This window comes from Ambystoma mexicanum, chromosome 1q (assembly GCF_040938575.1).
Source record: "Ambystoma mexicanum isolate Mex_15411 chromosome 1q, UKY_AmexF1_1, whole genome shotgun sequence".
Taxonomy (NCBI): Eukaryota; Metazoa; Chordata; class Amphibia; order Caudata; family Ambystomatidae; genus Ambystoma; species Ambystoma mexicanum.
The window spans coordinates 1,304,077,621-1,304,088,268 of NC_090922.1; the positions used below are offsets into that span (position 1 = coordinate 1,304,077,621).

General features: G+C 46.3%; 1 protein-coding gene across 1 annotated transcript in view; it reads right to left on the reverse strand.

Moving 5' to 3' along the window:
• Nucleotides 1-3,945, reverse strand: part of LOC138522289 (cytokine receptor-like factor 1) — a 134,082-nt gene extending 130,137 nt beyond the window's left edge. Inside the window, exon 1 of the mRNA XM_069635390.1 lies at nt 3,855-3,945. The gene's annotated coding sequence lies outside the window, so the exon portion shown is untranslated. The remainder of the gene's footprint in view (nt 1-3,854) is intronic.
• Nucleotides 3,946-10,648: the final 6,703 nt, after the last annotated feature.

A 10,648-nucleotide genomic window follows, 5' to 3' on the forward strand; every position in this document is an offset into this window, starting at 1 on the left:
TCCTAGCTTTTAATGCTTCCTGACCTGCGTTTATAGTAGGAAATGAAACTACAAATACCGTCCATGATAAGAGAATGACATGAGCTAAAATGCCAGTATTTGCGAAAGATCTCACCATTACCAAGATAATTTGAGAGCTTTTCTTTTCTGCATATTTCAGATTATTGTAAATCTGCAGAACTTTCAGTGGGTTAGTCCTAAATGTCCTTTCTTTCAGAATATTGGGCAACTTGTGTCTGACAGGATGGAGGGAAAGGAGCATTCAATGTTGGGATGAATTTAAGACCTGCACACACATTATCCCTATTCCATCCTTTTTCTACACCTTGCCTTACTTGTTTGGAGCACACCACCTTTTCCTATGAAGCCACAGTCAAAAGCATGGAAGGCCTAGAGCAAGTAGCAGCCATGATCCGAGTACTACTAACTTTAACTCTTGCCAGACTACTATGCAGACAACATTGTACATTGGTGCATAACTAGCGATGCAAGGGGGGAATGTGGTGTCTGAAGCCTACACTATTACACACTGTGAAACGAGAAAACTACGCTCAGAGCTAGACTTCCGCCCTTCACCAAACTATGCGATCCGTGGCAAATCACTCTTATTGGGCCTCATTACGACCCCGGCGCTAAACCTTGCTGCTATTAGCACCCTGGTCCATGCCGGGGTCCGCCATGGTGAATGGCGGAATTACCGCCCCATTCCAAGGTTGGCGGGGCGGTAATTCCCCATTCACCATGGGCCCTTCCCCATTCCCATTTTTGGCCTGTAGGCCCTTTGCGGCACCCTACTTTAACGGCTGGTAAAAAAAAATTAGGCGCTAATAGGTTAACGGCGCAGCAGCCTTTTGCGGCGCTGTTAACCCATTAGCGCCTGGGTTGTAATGAGGCCCATTGTCTTTGGCTGCCAAATTGAGGGCACAGAAGTGATTCTGTTAAGTGCACACTACACAAAATACCTCACTCATACATGATCGACCAGACTACAGGTGTATGCTCCGCATTTCATTCATAATAGTACATGATTTAATATACTACAGTGTTTGCCCCATAAATAACGACGATAATAATGTATATAGTGCAGTCCACGGGCTAGCCTGCTCCTTCACCTCCTCATTTCACTGCCGTGTGTGAGCCCTGGTTGTCTCCTCAATGAAAAATGAAATAGATGGTGTCATATAATGTTTTGCAGCTAAGGGAGCTTGCCTCGACCCTGAACTTTGACTTTGTAAGGAGTCCACCCGCAAGGACTTCTTGTACTATCCCCTCACCTGGCTTAGCCTTCGTGGCCACGATTTCACGCCCTGCTCCCACTTTATGACTGGATCAATGGTGTGGGTCTCATTGGTTTTGGGCATGAGGGAGGCTTGCTACCTTCAACAGACTGATTTAGTTTCTCTCATCTCTCCCTCTCTCCCCCCCTCCCTCTCTCCCCCCGACCATCCAGGACATGTGAGTGCGGTCTGCTGCCCCCACAATTACTTGCTGGAGGACTAGGAAAAGTTTCCCCTTGGGCTTACTCCCAATCGCAACTGTTTGGTGCTCCCCACCCCCACTCAGGAGGACATGCGCCAACTAAATGTTACTTATTTTCTCAGCCTGGTAAGGACAATATGCTTTTCCGGTTTATACAAACTTGTGATCTGAAGCATGAACATATATCACTGCAACATTTGCATCACCCAACTGAGGTACCTTAAAAAAAAATAGTATAAAAATGATCGTCGATTCTGTGGGATTATCTACTTAAGGATCGGTGACCATAATACGGGAATACCATAGAGAAATGTGGAAAAAAACAAAAAGTAATGCAATGTAACGCAACTGAGTCTTGTAAAACACTGCTTCTGCCTTGTGGGTGCCTCAAAAGGGATGGGTGCAAGGCTTTAAATGACTCATAACCTCTACTTTGCCCCCTGCGCCCTTTCAGGGCACCAGTCTTTAGCATGTCTATCCCATTACATAGTGAAACAGACAACATGTGAACAACTCTTGGTCCTGCCACCAAAAGTCAGTGTAGTCCAAAATGATGGCCATGTTCCTCTGAAAGAGAACGCATGTTTGTGTGGTCCGTCTGCTCACATTGGTGCCAAGGCCAGGACTGATTTGGATAAGATGGCACTGAAAGCTGCTAGAGCAATGCCAGTGGTTATGATGGATACAAGCCTTCCATCCATCACTTTTTGATATTAGTTTGGGTCCCTTGCTTGCTATGTCTTGGGAATCAAGCTGCACGTCACTGATTAGGTTGAAGAATGCCAAAACATGTCTGAGGAGGCTTGTGAGGAGACAGCCAGCCCCCGTTTAATGACGACGTAAACGGTTCTCCAGTCGGGGGGGGGGGGGGAATCCAACTAACATGATGTACTTGAATTCCCATCTGCAAGGACAACGTCCAACTCTCATTGTTTACAAGTGACCCAGCAGAGGGGTCACACCTCAAAGGGGACAGCCCCAACCCTGATGATGTGCAGGAGTCTCCAGTCTGGGGGCAGCTTCAACCCTGAAGATGAAAACAAGTCTGCAGCAGCTGAGGGGACAACACCCAACTATGATGATGGACTTGAATTCCCACCTGAGGGGACAACATCCAACCCTCATGTTTTACAAGTGATCCCAGGACAGGGGACGAAACCCAAGATGACGTCAACCCCCAAACCCCTCTGATGATGTACACAAGTCTCGAGCCTGGGGGAACAATGCCTTCGCATGATGATGTCTTTGAGTTACCACCTGCAGGGACAACATCCAGCCCTCATTATTAACAAGTGCTTCCAACAGAGGGGGTCGCACCCAAGAGGGGATAGCCCCCAACCATGATGATGTACAAGAGTCGCCAGTCTGGGGGAAGCTCCAACCATGAAGATGAAGACAAGTCTGCGGCAGCTAAGGGAACAACACCCACCTATGATGATGGACTTGAATTCCCACCTGAGGGGACAACATCCGACCTTCACTATTAAAAAGTGATTCCAACAGAGGGGGCCGCACCCAAGAGAGGACAGCACCAACCATGAGGATGTACAATAGTCTCCTGTCTGGGGGAAGCTCCAACCCTCAAGATGAAGATGAGTCTGGAGCAGCCGAGGGGAGCAGCCGAGGGGACAACACCGCTTGAATTCTCACCTGCAGGGACAACATCCAACCCTCACTATTAACAAGTGATTCCAACAGAGGGGGCCGCACCAAAGAGACAGCCCGCAGCCCGGAGTCTCCAATCTACTTAAAATCAAGTCTACAAGACAACATTGAAGGCCTCATTGTTTACAAGTGGCGGCAGCCCCCAAACCTAATGATGTACAGGGGTATCCAGCTGAGTAGACAATACACAACAATTATTAATTCCAAGTGACTCCAGCTCATTGGGGTGCCCCTAGCCCTGATAATTTACCCAAGTCCACAGCTGTGGCTGTAAATACCAAACATTAAAGATGGACTGGCAAGATAATCATGAGTTCAGATGCTTGTAGCAAGATTCTGTGGGGGCGAGTACCCTTCTGCACGGCCTGAGCACCCCAAGACTGTGAAGAAGGTGACTGCACTTCTGCACGTGTGTTATTGTATAATGTACAGAAAGGCAAGAAATATAGTTGGCGATATATAGCTCTATAAAAACAAATGGTAATAGCTCGATAAAATTAAATCTAACAAAATAACTGCAGTAGTTTAGGAAAAGATAATAACATACACAAGAAAAATAACAGAAGAAGAACGAGGTGACAAGAGCAGGTTTTTTTTACCAAGCTCCTTGTAAGTCAGCGCCATCGCTGAGAGGTATGTGGAGAGAAGTTTCTTCTATGGTACCCACGCGCAAACATACCATATTTTAGAAGGCAGCAACTGCTACTCACGTCAGCGTAAACCTTTTCCCACCTCGGCAGTTGACGCAGCGCCGTCCGTACTCGAGGCGCTGCTGAGAGGAAGGCCTGCCAACAGCTGCGCTCTGTTTATATGCTGAGCCCCTCCCCAGCACAGCGGAGGGCAGCACGCGGGCGCCATGCTGGGTTACAGGAAGTGAGCGTCATTCAAAAAGAAAAAGAAAGGGGCTAATTTTAGAACCTTACATGGAATCAAAGGAGGGATCGGGGAATTCCCGGCTTACATTTTTATGTGTGGTACCCAAGTAAAAATTTGGTTCAAAGAATCCATGACATTTGCGGTTTTAACATAAATAAACTAGTAACAATCTTAAACAGTTGCAATTATAGGCGAATATAAAATGATGATCTATTACAACTTAAGAAGTCTCTGTAACCGCATTAAATCAAAACGCATTGGTTAAAGTGTTAAAACCACCACTAAATTCGTACACGAATAAAAAAAATAAAAAAACAAGAGAAATCCAAAACAATATAATACAGATTATGCAGGCAGGGCCTGGTAGAAGAGGGGGGTTTTACAGCATGTCCTGAACAGGGGCGCCAGAGGTGTGCATCCTACCATCCTGCCAAAGAGGGCAGGGCATTGATTCCAAACGTCCATAGCCATACTAAAATGGTGCCACACTCCCAGTGCCAGATAGAAGCTCTTAGGCAGAGCGAGGCGCACCACCTCTCAGAGTATGGGTTTGTTTGCTGCCACTCCCTTGCCATTCATGACTGCATTGTTGAAGACCATAATGGCCAACTTTTGCTTTCCACAGAAAACCGGTGGATACTAATGGAGATCACGCAAAATGGGGGTAACCTGCAGGAAGCCCAAAACAAGGTGCAACTTTTGAGCAGTGGAATTCTCCACCAGCTGCGGCTTGAGGTAGCTCTGCATACTGCCCACCTTTAAAGATCAAATGCATGAAGGCGAAGGTGTGGACTAACGTTTCAAGGGCATTTGATGACAGAAAAGGCTAAAGACCCCCTGACCACCCTGAGATGGATATACCCCGTCTCAACCAGTACTAAACATCAGCATGCGTTTAAGGCTACGATCAACAGGACTGAAGTCTCCTACCCAGCGCCCCGCGATAGTCCAATTTCCATTAAAGAGTGTTAGTCCATTGTCACCCTGTGCCAAATTCAATCACCTTTCTGAACCCGCAATCGTGATTTCCGTCTTGTCCGGATTGATCGGCGGCCAATCAGCTTCCATCTATGGGGCGACTTCAGGCAGCTTCTCAGGGATCTCATCGGCCTTGGAAAGAGACGTTGATGTGGGTGTCATCATCACACTGATGGCACTGCAGCGTACGCCTCCGAATGACATCACCCAGTGACCCGACATATGCATTGATCCGCAGATGATACAGGACCAAATATTAAAAAGAACGCATAAAGGTCAGGAACCACAACTTATATTTTTGAGCTATGAAAGAAATAGTAGACCTATCAAGCATTCCCCAAATATTAACCCATGTATTAATTTTTTTCCAACTTTGAACCTTCTAAGCTAGAATGGAATGTTTCATTTAAAACATTTATTTTTACTTTAAAAAAAAGCATACAGGCTTAAAAGGACCATTTGGATATTGTAAAGTGGCAAAAAGAACCCCTTATGCAAGATCAAACTTTATTGCCCTCAACCACCAGATGTGTCATGTAGGAGTTGGGGCATTGCACATTGCATAGTTGGGGCATTGCACAAAGTATAAGAAAAAACAAGTGAAACCCTACTGGTTAAATCAAAACATCAATTGAAACCAATAGACACCATTAGACATCAAAATCCGGGTTCAATATACAACTGGAATCAAATGCTATACTTTCTATAGCAATACAACAGATGTCCAAAAGGCTGCAGCCAGCAAAAATAGATCCAGTAAATCCATGTGTTAACAATCAACTAGAATTCCACCAGGGTACTGTATATAAATCAACATCGCCAATATGATGGCCACAGTAACAACCCTGCATATTGTAAGGGTATGGAAGGAGGAGACTGACACACACAGATGGAATGCTTTTGGGCAAAGACTTTCATTTTTAAAAAAAGGAAGAAGAAATCCTACCCATCCCTAACTCTAAGAGGGGTTTCCCTGCCTCAACAAAACAAAACGTGAGAATGTCCATAACTAAAAAGTCCACCGTCCTGTGTCAAAAACCCTACTTCTATCCCTTACACTTACAACCAAGTTAAACTGCATTTGTCTCTTCTGGGTCCAGAAGAATGACTCCCTTCTTCTGGTCGGGTATAGTTCACAAAGTAGGGGGGATGTCTCCCTTCGCCTGGTCTTTCTCAGGCTTGTAATTACAGCTCCACAAAGTAGGAGGAATGTCTCCCTTCGCCGGGCCTTTGTAAGGCTGTTTTCACAGTTCCACAAAGTGGGGGGAACATGTCCTTTTCCCAGCCCTTTCTCAGGCTGCTGATGGGCCTCTCCGGTGGCTCAGTTGGGCCAACCTGGTATACTCCCCTGCCAGGTACTGCCACAGATGTTCGTCTGAGGAACTCCTCCTCAGTCACATTGATCTTGTATGTGTCCAGCTGGTTTTCCTCCAGTATCCCTGGGGCACTCCACTGACCAGTATACTGGTTCTCCACTCAAGGGTCCTTGACCCTGTTACAACGGCTTCTCATTCTCAGGTCTCAGACCGCTTCACATTGGCTTTTTGTTCTTGGGTACCTGACCCCTTTATATTGTCTTCTATTGCCTCACTGAGGTTCCCAGGCCCTCCCCGTACCTTCCATATGGACTCGCGGTCACTAACCTCGGTCTCAGCCTTCTACACGTTTTCTGACAGTTCGTCAAAGTTGTTTCCTGTTTGCGCACTTTCATACGCAGCTCTCCAGCACTTTGTGGGAGCAGGGCAGTGCATACATGCTTGACCGCCTCTCGTGCCGCTCATCTGTGCCGCAAGCCTCAGCCTCTTCCGGCTTTGGACTTCTCTGGATCAGGAACGGACCCGTAACTTCTTTGGCTACGGCCCGGTCAGCAGCTGCAGGATCAGCTCCTCTGCCTGGGGTACGGTTCCTTCGCTCACAGTGCCTCCGGGGAGGGGCTGACCACTGGTTCAGCCCTTCTTTCATTTTATGTTGGCTTGAGTCAATCGGAAGTCAGTAACGACTAGACTGTTCAAGTTGCTTCACAGACATGCTCTTGGTGTCTCCACACTTCCTCCTCGTAAAAGGACTAAACTGACTGTTCTCACAGAAGTCAATAGAGTTCTTCTTTGGGTCCGTAAATTGCAAGGAGGCTCTACGTGGGTAGCTCATGTGCTTCCTTGACTCAGTACTTTCTAAGGAGATGGATTCCTTCACTCTACAGACATACATAGAGGTATGTGGGTTAGATGGAAAAGTAAGAGGAGAGGAGGATAAGTGAGGGTTTGGTGAGGTAGACAAATACTGTGTTCTCTCAAGATGTCCTCCCTGTATCCCATCGAGAGAATCCCTCCTCATCTGATCCACCCGTTATTTGGTAGCGGCCTAACCTCCATGGCCACATGAGGAGAATCTACCCCTCTGGGAGAAGGGACGACATCCTAAGATTACTCACATACCCTTCCCCTAATGTAGGTGCCTTTCCCAACGGTGCTGTGATGAAGGGCCTCTGAGCTTTGGCATTCCCCTTCTAAAGGGAGAGGTAGGGTCTCTGGTGTTTTCATTTAGGATGGTTTGATCGGGGTTGTGTTACCACACTTTTGTATTCTGGTTCTTGTTCCTATTTGTGCATTCCAGGAGATTCATGTATCAAACTGAGGGATCATACTGCCAATAATTAACTGGACTGGCAAGTTGGGATTTATGGCCACTGTGACCCATATGTCTTTTCCCAAGATTGTTACGGGAACTGTGGTTTGGGGATAGGTCTTCGTACTCTTGTGTACACATTTGATCTCCTTTTTGGAAATCTCTTTCAAACCATCAGGTAGACAGCTGGGGTGTATGGAGAAACATTTATTCCCATTATCTGAGTTTGCCCAGACTCTCTTCCCTAGGATGATGACTGATATGAGCCTTCGAGAAATAAGCACTTACTCATGCCCCTGTTTTTTCTTTTCTTTCTTTCAAAGAGATGTTGATTGTCTTTACGATTTGTTGTTATAGGGGAGGTCTGTGAATTGAGTATTTTGGTATGCAAATTCTCAGAGTTGTTCTCTTTTCCTTCTATCTCCATTTCAGAGCAATGTGTATATGGCATAGACGCCAGAGAAGAGGAGTCCCGTAGATCCGAGAGGCAATACCTCACAGGGTGGCCATACTCTCTGCAGGAGTAAAATACCTGATCCTGCTTTGGTGGTAGAGAGGAGATTCTACAATCACCCTGATTTTCTACAGTGACGGGATCTGAGAGGAGGGTCTTATTCTGCGGTGTGCAGTGGTGGGTCCATTCCCACGGGTGGTTTCGCATTCCCCTCTTCCTCCATGTAACACTGCCCAGCCTGTTCTACTGTCAAACTGTTTGTGCAGGACTCCCGATAAGAGGATTTCTCACATTGATTCTTCCACCTACACATGATCAAAAAGATTCTATCATTCTTTTCCATGCACATAACACTGGCCATCATCTCCCTCATCATGTCCAGGATAGACTACACCAACAGCCTATTCCTAGGATTATCTACTGAAGAAACTGCAACATATACAGAATGCAGCAGCCAGACTTCTCCTCAAGCTCTCACGAAGGGACCACATCACTCCAGCGCTAAAGATGCTACATTCGCTGCAAGTCAAAAAATGAATCACATTCAAAACAATGTGCATAACAAACAGAGCAATCCACGGCCAAGGAGCAGAATTCTTACAAATGAAAAATCACCATCGACCAGCTGACCAGAACACTCAGATCCAGCAATGACATCCGCCTGGAACCTAAACCATACACAAGGAAAAAACACTATGGATCAGCATTCTCTTGCCTAGTCGTTACAATTTGGAACTCCCTCCTGAGAGAAATACAAACCATGAAGGGCCATCTGAAATTCTGAAAACTGCTGAAAACCTGGCCCTTCAACTCAGAAACAGACAAAAACAAATGAGCAACACCCACACCCCTCGGAATGAAGACACAAATGGCAAAACGGAGGACTAGACCGAACCACAAGAAAGAACAGGGAGTTGGAGAGATGTTCAAGTAAGAGGGAGACCCAGGTGCACCCGTTCTCATGGAGGTGGGAGCATCCTTGGTTGAACCACAGACAGAGGGCATTAGAGTGAAGGGGAAAGAGAAGTGACTGAACAGATAAACCATGGGGCCCAAGGAGCTCTGGTGTCCAGGGAAGAGGTCCCCCCCACTCAAGGGACCCAGGGAGGCAAGGGTGGCTGCACACCAGGATATGCCAGGGGACAAAGCAGCATAGATATCCATTAGTCTGAACACGGTGGAGTGGATGAGGCATCACCACTAAACAGCCCTGCTGACAACCCACAACTGTGCACAGAATATAGGAGGGAGACCCTCTAGCATACCACAATGCATGACACTGGCAGGGACACATGCCACAGATGGCTAAAGCGGAAGGGGTACCATGGAGCGCCAACCCACTAAAAAACTCATCCCTCTGCTTACACCTTTCAATCTCCAAACAAAACACAACCATGCGGATACAGCACAACAAACCACATGCACTTCATTACACTGCAACAACGAAACAAACCACACATAGCCTTGCACAACAGCACATGACAACTACCGACCAAACAAATCACACCTACGCTCAGTGAACGGTGTCAACTGAACTGAAGCTGCCAACAGCACATAACAGCTCTCTTGTGCTTTTTTCCCACTCATTCTACTACCCTGCCCTACCCTCTTGCTTTTCAGATCTGCCAGAGTGCCAGGGGACAACTCAGGTGGTGATAGTGCACAGTATAACTATCCTTTAACCTAACATAACTGTTTTCCAGTGGGTTTATTGGTAAACCCAGATTCAAAGTTCTTTCCCTGAAATAAATGTTCTTCTCTGCAGGAAAACAGGTTTGGTCACCTAGGAAGGGAACATTGGACAGTTGGGGAACTTCTACTGGTATTGCTTGACCGCTTTTAGCAATTCGGAGAGGTTAGGTAGGGTTTTCCTTGTTCGGTGTGTTGGAAATATCAGACTGCTGGACAGCTTCCATTGTACCTGCTGAAACCTGAATGATATTTTGAGTGAGTAACAACAAAATGGAGTCGAAAGGTGGTTGCCTCCTGTCTATACCTTAATCGTTATATCACAAAAATGACAGAAGGATGATTGTTGGAAAGTTATTCCTACAGCTGGGCCCCTAGCAATAATCTTGTTAGCCCTATGTGTGAGGAACCTCCTACAAGGACGATGCCAGCCCTAGTTAGTGCTGGTGTGCCACCTACAAGTGGGATGTGGCGGTCCTGACCCTTTCCTCTCTCTCTACTTTCCTCATTTCTAAAAGTAAGTGCACACATGGTGGGGGTCGATATGAATATTTAATGTTACGTGTGTCTTATCACAAAAGGTTTCTATGACCAATGGTCAAAGAATGTTTAAAAAGCTAGTTTTCTGTTCACCTCATAGTGAATTAGAAGTAAGTAGTTATGATAGTTTCTTTATACGAGCCCTTTCATCCATGTATGTGGGGTATCGGAGTCTGGGTAATCAATCCAGTACTGCTTAGAAAAAGTCAACCGGTTTCAGCAGGATTAGTTAGTAGCCGCTCTCTTCAGGACGAATACTTGTGACTCTAGTATTCTACGTGCAATCTTCAAGTCATTGCAAGTTGTGAGGATATTTTCGGGTATCCAGTGGGCTTATGGAAT